General features: G+C 42.5%; 1 long non-coding RNA gene across 2 annotated transcripts in view; it reads left to right on the plus strand.

Annotated features, from left to right (window-relative positions):
* Nucleotides 1–18,329, plus strand: part of LOC138761856 (uncharacterized) — a 68,136-nt gene that overhangs the window by 43,606 nt on the left and 6,201 nt on the right. Inside the window, exon 1 of one of the 2 annotated variants that reach the window (XR_011356544.1) lies at nt 5,781–5,869. The exons of the other annotated variant lie outside the window; for it this stretch is intronic. This is a non-coding gene — a long non-coding RNA (uncharacterized lncRNA). Of the gene's footprint in view, nt 1–5,780; nt 5,870–18,329 lie in introns of those variants that run through there. 2 annotated transcript variants of the gene reach the window in all.

The raw sequence follows: 18,329 nt of genomic DNA on the forward strand, positions 1-18,329 counted from the left end.
CATCTGCCCCGAATTCACCTGAACTCACTTGCTGCGTGACACGCTGACAGAGTGTGGCAGTGAGGAAATGGTGCAAAGACTCAGTGGCCATTTTGCCATGACCCAAATTCTAACTCAGCCCCATCATTGTTGGATGCCATGATGTTGATGCCATCTTACCAATGCAGAACAACCCAGGACAGTGTGGGCCACTTGAGTGAGGAGTATGGAGCTTCCAGGGAGTTAGCCTTAATGGTTCTAGATCAGGACAGACCTCACCAGCAATAAATATTCTACACAGGCTCTACTGAAAGTTTCATAGACTCACGGACTGTGCACAAAAAAAACAAACTGAAGATGTATCCTACTAATTACCACATATTCTATGCACATCATTCACACTCTACGCATGTTCAACAACATTGTATAGTACATCTGTCATTTGAAGGGGGAAATTCTATAAATTTCGCTTGTATATATTTGATGAATTGTATGCTCCAATGTTGTTGGGTCTGGACTTTCTGTGTCACCTTAAAAAAGTGACCTTGGGGTATTCCCCTCCTCCCGAAACAGTTTGGAATGGAGGGTCCCTAAAATCAGAACCCACATGCAGCCTCTGCACACTGAATATCGACCACCCCCCTTCTTGAATCTGTCCTCAGACTGCAAACCCATTGCTATCAAGAGCAGTAAGTAGAGTACAGGAGACTGAGCTTTCATAAAGTCTGAGACACAACGTCTGCTTGGCGAAGGTATCATCGAATCTAGCACCAGCCAGTGGAGAACGCAAGTGGTAATGGTAAAAGGGGAAAACAAGTCCAGGCTAGTAACTGACTATAACCAAATCATTAATTGGTACACACTCCTGGATGCATTCCCCCTCCCACAAAATTCGGACATGGTGAATGATATTGCGCAATATCGGGTCTATTTGACCATCAACTTGAAAGCTGCATATCACCAGCTGGCATTTGAGGCTAATGGTCATCTCTATTAATTTCTATCTTCCAGAGGCAGATGGACAGAATGGTGGATGAGGATGGGTTGAAGGCTACCTTCCCCTATGTCGATAATGTCACCATCTGTGGCCGCACCTTGGAAGATAACGACACCGACTTCCAAAGCTTCCTCCATGTAGCGATACCCGATGCTGTGCAATATTGTTCATCATGTCCGAATTTTGAGGGAGGGTGTATGCATCCAGGAGTGTCACATAACTCTGACAAGTGCATGTTCAGGACTAAATAGCTGGCTATCCTTGGTGGAGAATGGTATCAATTGGCCCCGATCCCAAAAAGATTCACCCCGTTAGAGCTCCCCATCCACAGGACCACAAAGGTTTTGAGGAGATGCTGGGGTTTTTCTCATATTACACCCAGTGGATCCCTCAATATGCTGATATGACTCTCACTCTCTTAAAAGCCACTAATTTCCCCCTCTTCAGTGAAACCCAAACCGCTTTTAGCTACCTCCAGAACTACATTGTGAAAGCCACCTTGCACGCGATGGATGAGAATGTACCTTTCCAAATGGAAACTGACGCTTCAGATGTAGCCCTGGAGGCTACCCTCAACCAGGTGAGCAGGCCAGTTGCATTCCTTTTTGAAAACATTACAAGGCCATGAGCTCCAGAACCCATCAGTGGAAAAGGAGGCTCAAGCTATTTTAGAAGCTGTAGGGCCCTGGAGACACTACCTGAATGGTATAAGATTTATGCTCCTCACTGACCAGTGCTTGGTCGCATTCATGTTCAATAATGCAAAAGGGGCAAAATCAAGAATGACAAGATTGCCAGGTGGAGGATCAAACTCTCCACCTACAATTATGACATTGCCTATTGGCCAGGAGCCCTTAATGACTCTCCAGATGCCTTATCCAGTGGAAGCTGTGCCTCTGCACACATCGGCAAACTGCGGTCTATGCATAATGAGCTCTGCCATCCAGGGGTCACCCACATGGCTCATTTTGTCAAGGCGTGTGATCTGCCCTACTTCATGGAAGACGTCAGTGAAATGACCAGGTCTTGCCAGGTCTGCGTGGAGTGCAAGCCGCACTTCTACCGCCCCATGAAGGTGCACCTGATCAAGTCATCCAGGGTCTTTGAATGGCTCAGTGTCAATTTTAAGGAACCACTCCACTCCACGAACAGGAACAGCTTCTTCCTTTCTATCACTGACGAGAACTCCTGCTTCCCATTCGCCATTCCATGTCCAGATACATCCACTTTGTCAGTCATATAGGCCCTAGATTCCATTTTTGCCTTGTTTGGGTATCCCAGCTATATTCATAGCGACCTGGGCTCATACTTTATGAGAGACGAGCTATGTCAGTACCTGCTATCGAGGAGCATCACATCCAGCAGGACTACTAGCTACAACCCCCGGGGAACAGGCAGGTTGAAAAGGAGAACACCACGGTCTGGAAAGCTGTCAAACTGGCCCTAAAGTCAAAAAGTCTTCTAGACTCCCGCTGGCAGGAATTCCTCCCTATGGCGCTCCATTCCATCCAGTCGCTCCTATATACTGCAACCAACACTACCCAACACGAGTTCCTATTCACTTTCGAGAGAAGGTCAGCATCGGCTCCCAACCTGGCTCACTATTCCTGGTCTAGTCCTTCTCAGGAAGCATGTGAAGAGAAGCAAGACCGACCCCCTTGTGGAAAGGGTGAAACTGCTCCAAGCCAATCCCACATACACCTATGGGGAGTACCCGGATGGCAGTAAGGACACCATCTCCATCAGGGACCTGGCACCCACTGGAACAGAGGGTCTATTGCCTCAGGTACCCTGTGAGCCATGGAGCTCATTCTCACCGCCCCCAGTCAGGGCCTCCGGGGGAGAGTGCATATTCCTGTACTGTTGATCCGGAGACCCAGCCAACCTCTCCTCCCTCATAAGGGGACCAGGAGACCTAAGGAGTCCAAGTCACTTCACCAGGATCTCCAGACCCCCGGACCACTTAAATTTGTAAATTTTAAACAACTGTCTATTTTTCAACCATTGTTTTCTGAACCCACGTTCTCTATCTTCATTCACAGAACCTAAATTCTACAGGAAGGAATGAATGCAGTGAACTGGGATTCATTGGTAGTGTGTTGTGCTGATGGCTGGCCCCACCTAAACCCAGAACTCTTCTGAAGACTACTGAGAGACCCTACCCACAGTTATAAACTAATAAAGGCGTTTGTTCTCTCTCCAGTCAGGAGAGCTTTTGTTCACGCTACAAACAGCCCAATGAGGGAGCCAAAGGGGATTTTTATTTGAAATACTGTGATCATGGATCTGCACCCAAGATGGAGGCGCCTATTAATCGGCAGCAGCTACTAGGGGCTGCAGTCTCTGGGGAGGCAGAGGACTGGAGGAGGGCATCAGAAGATGAGAAGACCACCCCCATCTGAGAGGGAGAAGCAGAGGAGATAACCTGTGGGGACGGTGACAACGGTGCCAGACCAGTGAGGAGGGCTCTGCAGTTGAGGGACCGGTGCATGAACTGGTTGGAGGGGTCTCAGGTATTAGACTCAGAATGAAAAGAGGTGCTGAGCATTCTGAAGGGTTCTTGACCATGTTGAAGGTAGATCTAGAGCTCAGGTTGCCAATGGTTTGGGCTGGACTCTGTGTGGCTGCGGAAATGCTGGAGGCAAATCAACGGACATTCGGGGACTCTGGGGGGGACTCTCTTTAGCTTCTCTTTCTCTCTGACTGTAAGTGGTGCTTAGGCAATTCCTGCCCATGGCAAATCTGTCTGCCTTGCAGCAGGCAAAAAGAAATTTTGTGTAATATGTCACTGTTTTATTTCGATGATAATAAATTGAATCTTGAATGGACTCCCAAAAGATAGCTGGGGGCAAAGGAAATTCCAGAAATATGACCACAAACAATAAAAGAAGTGATAGGATGGTCTCCAATCCACCAGTACCTCCCCTGTAGCCAGGGAAAGCACAAAGATAATTGCCAATACCCCAGCAATTTCTTCCCTCGCTTTCTGTAGTAACTTGTCCAGTCCCAAAGACTTATCAATTTTAATGTTTTTGAGAAGATCCAGCACTTCCTCTCAACCTCAACATGATCAAGGACAAGCCTGTTATATTCTGACCTCACAATGACCAAGGTCCCTCTCCTTAGTAAGTACTGAAGCAAAGTATCCATGTAAGACCTCCCCTACCTTCCAGGCATATTCCCTCCTTTATCCTTAAGCAGCCCTACCTTCTCTCTAGTCATCCTTTTCTTCATGTATTAACAGAATCCCTTAGAGATTTCCTTAATTCTACTTTCCAAGGCCTTCTTATGCCCCTTCTAGCTCTCCTAAGTTTTTCCCTGGCTACCACATCATTTTCATGAGCCCTTCATGATTTTTGCTTCCTAAACCTTATGTATGCTTCCTTCTTCCTCTTGACTAGTTGACTCACTTCTTTTGTCAACCACAGTTCCCTTATCCTATCATCTTTTCTCTGTGTCAGTGGGACAAATCTATCCAGAATTCAGGATCGTGGCCCTTCCTATAGAAAACTCACATTACTTCTGTGCTTCCCCTCACCCCCACAGAACATCTGTTCCAATTTACTCTCCCCAGTTTCTTTCTAATCCCATCATAATTAAACATTTTAACAATTTGTCTACTCCTATCTTTGTCCATAGCTATGCAGGAGGTCAGGAAGTTATGGTCCCTGTCACCAAAATGCTCCCTGACTGAGATGTCTCCCGCCTGATCAGGTTCATAACCTAGTTCTAGATTCAGTTTGATCGCTTCAACAGTCGGCTTCTCCACATGTTGTGACACAAATTCTTCTTGGATATGACTGACAAAATCTGCTCTAACCCTTTTGCAGAAGGAGGTCCCAGTCAATAATTGGGAAGTTGAAGTCTCTCATTACAACCATGTTATTTTTGCACCATGCCAAAATCTTCCTATTTATCTGCTCCTCAATGACCTGAGGGTTATTTGGGGGCTTATAGACAACTCCCAATGGAGTGATTGCTCCCTTTCTGTTTCTGACTTCCACCCATACTGTCTCAGTCGACAATCCCTCTACAATGTACAATGTCCTCCAGTTGTGATACTACCCATGCCATCAACTCCTCCCCCCCCCCCCACCCCACCGCCCTTACCTCCTTTCCTATCCTTTTTGAAACATCTAAACTCAGGTACTTGAATCATCCAATCCTGTCCTTGTCTCAGCCAAGTCTCTGTAATGACCAAACATCATAATGCCACATACTGATCACCTTCCTTACACCTAATACTTCTTGAATTGAAATGAATACATTTAATTCTTCCAGCTGACTAACTTTATGATCTCTCCACTGCCTCTCTTTCCTCACAAACTTTCCACTCTGCCTTAGTATTCTGGATTCTAGTCCCCTGCCAAACCAGTTTAAACCCTCTCCACCACCTCGAAAAAACTTCTCTGCCAGGACATCATCCCCTTCCAATCCACGTCTAATCCACCCTTTTTGTTCAGACGACACCTTCCCCAGAAGAGATCGCATTGATCCATAAACGTGAAATCTTATCCTCTGCACCAATTATACAGTCATGCATTCATCTGCCATATCATCCTATTCTTACCCTCACCGTGCATGGCACAGGCAGCAAAACTGAGATTACCACCATTAAGATCCTGTCTTTCAGTTTTGTACCTAACTCCCTGTATCATCTCTTCAGGACCTCATCCTTTTTCCTACTTATGTCATTGATACCAATATGTACCACAACTTCTGGCTGCTCATTCTCCCTTTTCAGGATGCCATGGACCTGATCCAAGATATCCCTGACCCTGGCATCTGAGAGGTAACAAACCAACTGGGTGCCAATCTTCCCTCTTCCTAACTCTGTTTGGCAGAGCACTGGTGAAGAAAGGAACAACAGAGCCTATTCTAACGATGAGCAAAGTAAGGACTTGTCACACCCACGTTGCTGTTGATATAATCAATCCTGGGGATTTGGATAAAGCTGTGCATCTGAATTTAAATGTGGAGGATTAAAAAAAAACAAGAGGAGAGTATTGAGATATCTGCAATTAATGTTTACATCCATGCAAAATATCACTGCTTCGCCTAATATAGTATGAGTAAGTTTGCCTTTAAACTCATGGTGGTTTGTTAATTCAATATGTTAGAATTATGGTTAATGGTAAAACCCCAACTATTTTGTTGACAGCTGTTCTTTATTGTTACAGAAACCATTCAGTATTTTCTGGTTTTAACCAAACTTTCTTTACCTTGGGTACAACTGTGCACTGATAGTTATTTTTAATTCTGTGCCTGATCATTTGGTGCCTGTTCTCAAGGTTAAAACCTTGTGTTTTTGTTTCTTAGTTCATTTTGTGCCAATCTCTTTAAGAAATAAGGATTGTTTGTAGTGTTACCATAGTAATTATGATGTAATATGTCATAATATCCAAGCAGACCGAGTTCGCATCTCATTCTTTGATGAACCATGAAAGAGATGCGAGCTTGAGATATTTTTCTTTGAATTCATCTAATATCATCTTATTTTGTCTTATTTCTTCTTATTATCTGTTTAAAGTTGAATAATCATTATGTCTTTAAATATAACTAAATACTTTGTTTATTCCTAGTTACGAAAATCTCAATGAGGAGTTGTTCAAAATGTTTATCCATTTTATCACAAATTAAAGCTACTTAAAGTTTGTGTTATTGGATTAATAAGGTAGCCATTTGGAATATCGTCCCTTCGTTTCTTTGAAGATGACATTGCTTTGAAATTGAGAAATACTAGATCATGGAAAGTGTCATCTATACTTGTTTATAATACTATTGGTTGTTAAATTTAAAGGATTCATCTTTCTTTTCTTCAATATTATTGTTGCCTGGCAAGACTGCACATATTAGCTAATAAATGAACATTCTCCAGGTCATTACATACAGGCAAAGGACTGCTTCATTTGCAGAGAAGTTGCTAATAGATTTTAACATTGCACCATCATCAGCGAACATCTCCTTTCCAAATCTTTTGACGGAAAGAAAGTTGTCAGTGAGGGAGATTACAATGGTTGGGTCTACCATATTGCTTCAAGGAACTATTGCAGCAATGTGCTGACTTCTAACATCCACAATGCAATAGCCCTGACCAACCTGGCAAACAATATCTCATATGCCAGGCTGTTGACCATTAACTTTGGCTTGTGTTCAACACAATCATGCCTCAGAGGCTGGTGGATAAATTGTCCTTGCTGGGACTAGGTTCCCCTCACTGCATTTGGATGCTGGACTTGTTGGTTGAAAGAATACAGTCAGTTCAGGTTGGCAGCGAAACCTCAAGCCCCATCACACGGAGCACTACTGTTCATGCTGCTAACTCATGACTGTACTGCCAGGTTCAACTCCAACAGAATCATCAGCTTTGTGGATGACACAACGGTAGTTGGCCTCATCATCAACAATGATGAGTTGGCTAGAAAGAAGGGAGGTTGATAGGTTTGGGCAGTGGTGAAAGAGCAACAACCGGAGTCTCAACATGGACAAGACAAGAGAGATGATTGTGGACTTTAGGAGGATGACAGACCACTCCTCACAACATATCAATGACTCTGTCATAAAGAGAGTGGGGAGCACAAGTTCCTTGGTATCCATTTAAAGGACAACCTATCCTAGCCCACAACACTTCCTCATTAGTCAGGAAGTCACAGCAACGTTTACTCTTCCTAAGAAGGTTGAGAAGGCCAAAGCTATTGGCCACCATCCTAACAATGGTCCACAGGAGCACAACAGAGAGTGTCCTGGCTGGCTGCATCATAGAGTGGTATGCTAGTTGTAAAGCATCAGATTGGAAATCAGTACAGAGGGTGATTAATACTGCTGAGGTCTCATTTCCCTCTATTGACGACATCCTCAGGGAGCAAGATTTAGGGAGGGCTCTAAAAATCTTTCTTTCTTTTTCAATCCTTTTATTAATCATGTTATAGTAGATAATACATGAGGAGAATAGGAGTACATAATTATAAAGAAAAATAATCACTATGACATCATATGATTATAGCATATTGTATTTCACCACAATTAATGAATATGTTCTCATCTTCTCAAATAGAAATTTTCAAAAAAGAAAAAATATATATAAAACCCCACTTAACCTTAAAAAAAGGAAAAACTGGGCAGCCTATCTTGAGAATTTATTAATAAAATTTAATCACCTGGTTTTCACCAACAAAGAGAAAGAAATAAAAATATAGTCCAGAAGGGAAAATAGTATACTAAATCATGTGGAAGTAATTTATAAAAGGTCGCAAGTCTCTTCAAATTTAACAGAAGTATTAAATATACAACTCCTAACTTCTCTAAACTTAAACATGACATAATTTGAGAGAGCCACTCAGTCAAGGTAGGTGGATTAGAATCTTACCATTAAAATAAAATAGCTCTTATACCCAGCAATGTAGAAAAGGATGCAACCCTATATGTGGAAGTGAGAACTCGTCCCAATTCTGGAACTATAATTCCAAAAAAGAGCAGTCAATGGGTTAGGTTGCAAACTGACATCCAGTAGAGCTGACAAAAGTCTTAAAAATATCCATCCAATCTTTGGCTTGGCTTCGCGGACGAAGATTTATGGAGGGGGTAAAAGTCCACGTCAGCTGCAGGCTCGTTTGTGGCTGACAAGTCCGATGCGGGACAGGCAGACACGGTTGCAGCGGCTGCAGGGGAAAATTGGTTGGTTGGGGTTGGGTGTTGGGTTTTTCCTCCTTTGCCTTTTGTCAGTGAGGTGGGCTCTGCGGTCTTCTTCAAAGGAGGTTGCTGCCCGCCAAACTGTGAGGCGCCAAGATGCACGGTTTGAGGCGATATCAGCCCACTGGCGGTGGTCAATGTGGCAGGCACCAAGAGATTTCTTTAGACAGTCCTTGTACCTCTTCTTTGGTGCACCTCTATCACAGTGGCCAATGGAGAGCTCGCCATATAACACGATCTTGGGAAGGCGATGGTCCTCCATTCTGGAGACATAACCCACCCAGCGCAGCTGGATCTTCAGCAGCGTGGACTCGATGCTGTCGGCCTCTGCCATCTCGAGTACTTCGATGTTAGGGATGAAGTCGCTCCAATGAATGTTGAGGATGGAGCGGAGACAACGCTGGTGGAAGCGTTCTAGGAGCCGTAGGTGATGCCGGTAGAGGACCCATGATTCGGAGCCAAACAGGAGTGTGGGTATGACAACGGCTCTGTATACGCTAATCTTTGTGAGGTTTTTCAGTTGGTTGTTTTTCCAGACTCTTTTGTGTAGTCTTCCAAAGGCGCTATTTGCCTTGGCGAGTCTGTTGTCTATCTCGTTGTCGATCCTTGCATCTGATGAAATGGTGCAGCCGAGATAGGTAAACTGGTTGACCGTTTTGAGTTTTGTGTGCCCGATGGAGATGTGGGGGTGGTGGTAGTCATGGTGGAGAGCTGGCTGATGGAGGACCTCAGTTTTCTTCAGGCTGACTTCAAGGCCAAACATTTTGGCAGTTTCCGCAAAACAGGACGTCAAGCGCTGGAGAGCTGGCTCTGAATGGGCAACTAAAGCGGCATCGTCTGCAAAGAGTAGTTCACGGACAAGTTTCTCTTGTGTCTTGGTGTGAGCTTGCAGGCGCCTCAGATTGAAGAGACTGCCATCCGTGCGGTACCGAATGTAAACAGCGTCTTCATTGTTGAGGTCTTTCATGGCTTGGTTCAGCATCATGCTGAAGAAGATTGGAAAGAGGGTTGGTGCGAGAATGCAGCCTTGCTTCACGCCATTGTTAATGGAGAAGGGTTCAGAGAGCTCATTGCTGTATCTGACCCGACCTTGTTGGTTTTCGTGCCGTTGGATAACCATGTTGAGGAACTTTGGGGGGCAACTCTAACAAACAACAAGACTAAAACATATGAGTTAGAGAAGTCACTTCTGATTTACATCTATCACAAATAGGACTAATGTTTGAAAAAAATTATGATCCAATTTGTCTTACGACATACGAGTCCGATGTACCACATGAAACTGAATCAAAGAATAGTGAGCACACATTGAAGAGGTATTAACCAATCCAAAGAACTTCTCCCATAATTCCTCTGGAAGATGTAACTGAAGTTCCTTTTACCAGGTCCTTTTAATTTTGTCATTAGAATTTGATTGCAATCTTAATAACTTATTATAAATGTTGCCTATTAAACCCTTATGAGAAGAGTTCAAATGGGGAAAAAAAATCAACTAATCCAATTGGTACAATGTTGGTAAGTTAAGCAGTAAAGTATTCAGAAATTTTGTAATTTAAAAAGCATCTAAAAATGTGACTTAGGTAAATTATATTTATTAGATAATTGTTCAAAAGACATTAAACTACCATCTATAAACAAATCTGAAAAAGAAACAATTCCTTTAACTTTCCAAAAAGAGAAGCCTTGATCAATTTTAGATGGTTGAAAAAAATAATCACGAGAAATGGTGCTAGATGAAATGGTGCTAGAACTTCTGAAATTGAAGCCAAATCCGTAACATATGTTTAAGTTTTGATTGAAAGTATATCTACTAATCTTAGAAAGTGTAAAAGGAAGAGCTGCTCTCAATAGAGGCTACTGAATACCTCTTCACAGAATTCAATCCCCAATCTACCCAATAAGAGTATTCAAATTTATCAGAATATTCAATCCAGAAAATAATGTAATGAATGTTAACTGCCCAATAATAGAATCTAAGATTAGGTAAAACCATACCACCTTCTTTAATTACTGCAAATGGAATTTATTCAATCTGGGATTATTTTTATTCCAAATATAAGATATTTTAGAGTCAATGTTGTCAGAAAAGGATTTTGGAATAAAAACTGGGACAGCTTGAAATAAATACAAGGCTCTGAGAATCATTGAGGACCCTTACCATCTAGCCCACTTTATTGTTGAGACACTACCATCAAGGAAGAGGTACAGGAGCATAAAAGCATTGTATCCTTCTTCCTGAAGGCAATGAGACAGCTAAACAATTCTAGAAACCTGTAAAATCTTTTATATATTTATTTTGGCTCACTATGCATGTATATTGTTTGTGTGTAGGGTGCTCTTTTCTTCTTCTTCTTCTTCTTTCTTTTCTTTGGCTTGCTTTGTGGATGAAGATTTATGGAGGGGTATGTTCACGTCTGCTGGTGACTGACAAGTCCGATGCGGGACAGGCAGGCATGGTTGCAGCGGTTGCTAGGGAAAATTGGTTGGTTGGGGTTGGGTGTTGGGTTTTTGCTCCTTTGTCTTTTGTCAGTGAGGTGGGCTCTGCGGTCTTCTTCAAAGGAGGTTGCTGCCTGCCGAACTGTGAGGCGTCAAGATGCACGGTTGGAGGTGATATCAGTCCACTGGCGGTGGTCAATGTGGCACGCACCAAGAGATTTCTTTAAGCAGTCCTTGTACCTCTTCTTTGGTGCACCTCTGTCTCGGTGGCCAGTGGAGAGCTTGCCATATTACACGATCTTGGGAAGGCGATGGTCCTCCATTCTGGAGACGTGACCCACCCAGAGCAGTTGGGTCTTCAACAGCATGGATTTAATGCTTGCGGACACTGCCAGCTCGAGTACTTTGATGTTGGTAATGAAGTCATTCCAATGAATGTTGAGGATGGAGCGGAGACAGCGCTGATGGAAGTGTTCTAGGAGCTGTAGGTGATGCCGGTAGAGGACCCATGATTCGGAGCTGAACAGGAGCGTGGGTATGACAAAGGCTCTGTATATGCTGATCTTTGTGTGTTTCTTCAGGTGGTTGTTTTTCCAGACTCTTTCGTGTACACCAAGACACAAGAGCAACTTGTCCGTGAACTACTCTTTGCAGACGATGCTGCTTTAGTTGCCCATTCAGAGCCAGCTCTCCAGCGCATGACGTCAGCGGAAACTGCCAAAACGTTTGGCCTGGAAGGCAGCCTGAAGAAAACGGAGGTCCTCCATCAGCCAGCTCCCCACCATGACCACCAGCCCCCCCACATCTCCATCGGGCACACTGAACTCAAAAAAGTCAACCAGTTTACCTACCTCGGCTGCACCATTTCATCTGATGCCAGGATCGACAAAGAGATAGACAACAGACTCGCCAAGGCAAATAGCGCCTTTGGAAGACTACACAAAAAAAGGGTGCTCTATGGACCAGAGAATTCCTGTTTTGTAGAGTTGTATATGTGTATGTACAATCAGATACCAATATACTTGAAATAGAATATATGATTCCGACCATGCAGAAGTTTTCACTTTGATGTCAGGTGATCTTAGATTTAACAGTGTTCCTTGATCAAAGACTGCTTTAATGGCAAGGCCAGTCATTCTCACCTCTCCTCTGAAATTCAGCACTTTGATCCTCATTTAAACCAAGATTGTGGTGAGGATTGAGCTGAATGGTCCTGTCAAAAATCAAACAGCAAGGGGATTATTGGTGAGTAAGTTTGACTTGATAAAGATTGTTGCATACACCTTTCTATCATTTGCTGATTAGGAGATAATTACCTAGATTGGATGTGTCCTATTTTATGGGAACAGTATAAGTCTGAAAATTTTACACAGTCACAAAAATTCTAGTGTTTTATCTACACTGCAACAGCTTGGTTGGAGGCACAGCTGGGTCAGATCTACAGGTATTCAGAATGAAAACCAGCTGGATGTTGTTTGGTCCCATTGCCTTTGATATATCTAGTACTCAGCAGTTCTTAATATCTTGTGAAATAAATAAAGTTGACTGGAAACTGACTTCTGCAATGTGGAGATCTTAGGAGGCGACCAATAATAATATATCCAAATGTAAAGATACCATGCTAGTTAGCTGTGTAGTTTGTGAGAAGAATACAGAGATGCTTTGCAAAGATGTAGATCGACTGAGTGAATTAGCAAGGACAGATAGGATATGGAAAATTAAGGTCATCCATTTAGAGAAAAAGAGAAAGACAGAGTATTGTTCAAATGGCCAGAAACTGAAAGAGGTTTATCTTCAAAGTAGTTAAACAGGAAAGTAGGCTAACAGGTAAAAAAATCACAGGTGGGATAAGAAAGGTGGGATCTCAGGTATCAACACTACATTGACTGTTGCGGTCTTTGCTGCCCCTGTCTACATTGAAGAGACTGGACGCAGATGGGGAGATCATTTTGTTGAGTACCTTTGCTCTGTCTGCTCAATAACAGGGGTCAATTAATTCCACACACCATTCCCACACCAACGTGTCTCTCCATGGCCGCATGCCAGCCAAATTGAGGCTGCCTGTAAATTGGAGGAACAACACCTCACATTCCATCTGAACACTCTCCAACGTCATTAATATTGGCTTTTCCAGTTTCTGTTAGCACCTCCTCTGAGTCTCTTTCCTTTCATCCAGCTCCCTACCTCCTTCACCCTCATTTTTCAGCTTTTTTATCTTCTACATTCCCACCAATATCTATCAATAATCTCCTACCTGTTTGCCTGCACTCTTCCTCCTGCTCCTTCCTCTCTCCTCTACCACCTTTTATCAAGGTGCTTACCTGCTTTTTGCTCAAACCTTGAGAAAGGCTTCAGGCCTGAAATATTGATTACCCTTTACTTCCTATTGCTGTTGCATATCCTTCTGAGTTTCTCCACCATTATAAGTGTTTCACCTTTAAAGTATTTAGGTCTCCTTGTACATAAGTGTATGCTAATTTCAGGTCAAATAAGCAATGAAAAAAAGCAAGTGTTATGTTTGCCCTATTTTGAAGAGTTAAAACTCCAATTATCTGAAATGGTTGGGATCGGGCCTATGTCGGATAAACTGGTGATTTTTAAAAAACAGCCCAGTAGCAACAGCAAATCACTTGCACCAATGTTTAAACAACAAGGGAAGGCTATTTAAACATTAAAATAATGTTTAATTCTCATCAAAAAAAAAGCTGGCCAAGATCACCAAGAACTCCCAACCACTGCCGCTGATCCCCGACACATCCCCAGTGCTGAGTCCAGTGTGTGAGTGCAGTAGTAGGCCAAGGGGAGGGTTCAGAGATGGCATTGGGGCTCCAGTATGCCAAGGAGAATGGGGAGGGGATGGAATGCCACTGAGCTCGAGGTCTCACTCCTGCTTCGGAGGCCGCTCTCCTTGATGACGCTGGGACAAAGGATTCTCCAAGTTTGTGGCTGGGAGTCAGTGAGAGGGGAAAGTTGGACAAAAAAATGTCAATATAAGTAGGTAAAGAAGAAATGAAAAGAGAGAGGGGAGGGAATTACCTGAAACAAGGACAATTGTCGCTCTAATATCATGTCGAGTGAATTTTTTTTCAAGCTGTGAGGTCGGTTCGACTCCGAAAATTTTTTGGATAACTGAGGATTTCTGATTTGTTTCGGATATCCTCATTTGTCCAAATTTTTTTTTAATATTCAGAAAAAATGGGATTTTGGAGAATCCGATTTCAAATAATCGGAATTGTACTGAACTTTCATTAGAACTGGGAAAAGGAGAAATTAAATTAATGTTGACGATAAAGTGGGGATGCCTGATACAAAAGGTCCTTTCAGGTGGACCCTCCACCTTGAGGTCGGCGGCAGGAGCGGATCTTAACTTGCGGACTCACCTTTTAGATGGCATTCTAAAAGGCTGCTTGCAGCGTTACCTGGTCCACCTGAAAGGGCCTATTCATATCCAGAGGTGCCTTGTAGAGCCTCTGAAACTGATGGAGGCGGGGCGACTGGTGCCACAGTGCCACCCATCATAAATACGTGGCATAGCAATGGCTGTCTTCCTTACCCATAATCCCTCATGCAGGTGGAATCGCTTTACGTTTCCCACAATAGTTCCAGCTGCGTGGGGTATATGATAAGTAGGGAAGACCACTATTGCTATGCCGCAATTTGAGCTGCAGAGTGCAGCCCTGGTGCAGGAGCGGCCAGCCGTGCTGTGACAGCCTGCACTGGCTGCCCCTCCCCCCCCCCCGCAACAGCCCCCACCGGCCACCCCTGCCCCGACGGTCCCAGTGGGGTGGAGTCTGTCAGGCAGTGGGGGGCTGTCAGGCAGTGGGGCGTTGGGTCACCAGCTGATAGGTGTCATCAGCTCACCCCAGGCAGCCAATTACAGCGGCTGCACATTCAGGTGCCTCATCAAAGCCTGGCGCTCTGCCAATTATTCCTTCCTGAGGGTTGGCCTCAGCACCTCGGAGGCACTTCTGCCATATTCAGCTAAGTATGTCTTTAGCCGCAAGGTGGGGGTGGGGAGATTATGCAGCTTTACACTGGGGTGTGTAGTCCACCTTAAAAGGCCTTCCGAAAGCATGTCTGAAAGGTTGAGGTCAGGGTTGTTGTAGTAAAAAGGTGTAGTGGTCATTAATGGGAATAGTTGAAGAGAAAGAAAGTAAACAAAACTTGAGCATTAAGTCAGGTTGAGACAAGGAGCAATCAGATTTTATTTCTATAGATGCAACATGGATCTTTCATTTATTTTAATATTTCAAATGTTTGAAAATTTTTTGGATACTAAAGTAAACAAGGGATATTGTGTTTTTGCAGAAAAGTGGCGTCAAGGTAAAATGCCATAGGTTAATAAGGGGTCACTTAAGGTGGTATGTGAGGGGAAAGAAAAAGATAGAGAATTGTCATTTTCTAGTGCTTTTGTGTTGCACATAATTGAACACCTCCATTGATGTTATGTCATATCCAGTTGGCTAGGTTTTGCCACACAGATTATTTCATTATCTGAAAATTATACAAATGGAAATATTTGGGCATCTATAATGCTTATTTACAGGAAGCCACTACCTATATTATCAATTGACGTATCAGTTTTAAATGGTTTAAATTTTTATATTAATATCTCAATCAAATATGAATGTGTACACTCCAAAGATGCCCACATTCTGTGAAGGCTATTAAGTACCATATATTTTGGCATGAAACCCAAAAAATGGGGGTTGATTTGTATGCCGGGTATAATTTTGAGACCTTAAATTCAGCTCAAAATCCCATCCACATTGACCTGGCGTATGAGTCGGCCCTTAAAAAAACCAAAGAAAAACCTGACTGCAACAAATTTTCATTGAAATTTTTATTGAAAACAACAGCACAATTTTCACCCTTCAAAATCACTGTCATTGTCTGAAAACCACAACACATTTAGAACCCTTCAAATTCACTCTCCCTATCATCGTCTGAAGGAAAGATGGCAGCAAGCTCATCCATACTCTCACAGTTTAAACAGTCATCATAAGGGTCCCAGCCTGTATCAGATGAGGCGGTTTCAAATTCAGTGCTATGCAGTAAATCATCTTCATGCCATCAGTTGCGCAAGAGATACTGCACTTTTTAAATGATTTTATCACAGTCTCTACTTTGTCCCCGCCTTTTGTAAATGTAGATGACACTTCCCAGCTTCTGCTATTTTCCAATCTCAAAATTTGTCATCTTCCAAGGAAAGTAAGCCTCGATAATCTGAATTGCATCTTATTCATCTAAATAAATCAAACTTCCTAATTGCAGCTGTAAATAGCTTTACGTTTTTCATTGATAAAAGTGAATAAATATTTTCATAGCTCTGCACTTCATAACAATTAGTAAAACAATGCATGTTGTAAATGATAACGATACTCAACTTCAAACAAATATAAACAATAATAAATAATAAATGAATAATAATGATGATGAATAATAATAATAAATTCAAAGAAAAGTTTTTCGAGGGCTTATTTCTCTTCCAAGGTCATTCCAAGAATGAGAAATGAGTTCCTCGTCCACTCAGACATTACGACATAAGACGTCATAATAACCATGGTAACTCCAGAAAAACAATTAATCTTTAATGGGAAAGTACAAAAACCAATCACAAATCATAAACACAAGGTTTTAACCTCTACAGTAAACAACTTTTCTGTACTCGACATCCATGTATTCCATCCCTTGTCTTTGAATGGCTTATTCATGCAAACATTGAGAGGTTGCAATATAGACATTAAACCACTCAGGACAACTGTCATATAAGTATTATGCAATGCTAATCGACTTATAGTGTTCTCAGTTAAGTGGCTACGAAACATATCCCAGACCAGCAAACTCCGTTCTTTGAGTAAATCCCCTGGCCGCCGGTTCCACACGCTGTCAATAGTTCTACACCATTTTCACCCATCCACCCTTTTTCATGAAAATATACAAAAATACCTGCAGGGAATTTCATTTTCAGTTTAATTTTGTGTTTCAAGATTACCATGGTTCTCAACTTTGTCCCATAGGCCTTGCCCGATAACACCATGGTAAACCTGGTCCTTTCATAGCCTGTACTTCTGGTTTGAACAATTTTTTCATCTTTACGTTCCACCATTCTATTGCTTATCACGTCGAAATTCATGGGGGTTTCGTCCATGTTTCTGATATTTGGTGTTTCTGCCAGTTCTGTATAATAAACCGGTAAAAACTTACAACTTTATGGTCAAGATCTTTTGGTAGTTTCTCTGAAATTTTTTGTTTTTTTAGTGTAATACCAGATATTTCCTGTTCATGAAATGACTGCACCAGCCTACTGTTACCTCAAAATCATCACTGAGGGCTGGGTGTGACTTTGCCCACTGCAGTGCAAATGTTCTTATTTTATTTCAGGTGGCTATGCAGCAATCTTGCCTCTGTTCATGTACCCATCCTGCAACGTGATTTTCCAAATCTGGCCAACAAGTGATTCCTTTTCTCAAAAAAATTGCCTTTCTGGTATGTTTCTTAAAGTCTCTTCTTTCTTCCTTCAATCTCTTACCAACTTCTCATCCACATCAAATTTTCTTGCAACACTTTCAACTTAAAGCTCACTTCATATTTTTGTTTCACATTGCATTGCATCGATGGACCCTCCATGATAGCAATCACCTCTACCCAACATCCAGCAGATCAATCCACGCGATCTATGCGGGTCAATGTATACGCTGGTCAAAAGCCCATCTCAGGCATCATGTGCTTTGGGGATCGACTAGTACGCCGATCAAAGGGGCTTCTCAAGCAACAAGAAAATTGGGGTCAACTTGTACACCAGATATACCTTAAAATAAGGTCGACTTATAGGCCAGTCAACATATATGCCAAATTATACCGTAACTGAATTCAAAAATATTCAAAGCTAAAAATTATGCTTAACCACAATTTCCTCTGTTCTGGAGTAAGAATATTAGTAAAATTCCTCCTCAATGGTTTACCAACTATTTTTTGTTGCTGGACCATACTTTTACTTCATTTTTTGCTAAACTGAATCCAATGCTGGTGAGTTTTCCTTGTTGTTTAAAGCTGGCATTGTGCTTACATCTCTAAGCAGGCACAGCTAACCCTTAATCTTCCACATGTCTGAACATTAGTTCTAGCAGTTTACCTACAGGAAATGATATCCATTGGGTGAATTTTTACTGTGAGAACCAAACATTCACAATGAAGAAACAAAATCTATCCACACCAAACACCTGAA

The sequence above is a fragment of the Narcine bancroftii genome, chromosome 4 (assembly GCF_036971445.1).
Source record: "Narcine bancroftii isolate sNarBan1 chromosome 4, sNarBan1.hap1, whole genome shotgun sequence".
Classification (NCBI taxonomy): domain Eukaryota; kingdom Metazoa; phylum Chordata; class Chondrichthyes; order Torpediniformes; family Narcinidae; genus Narcine; species Narcine bancroftii.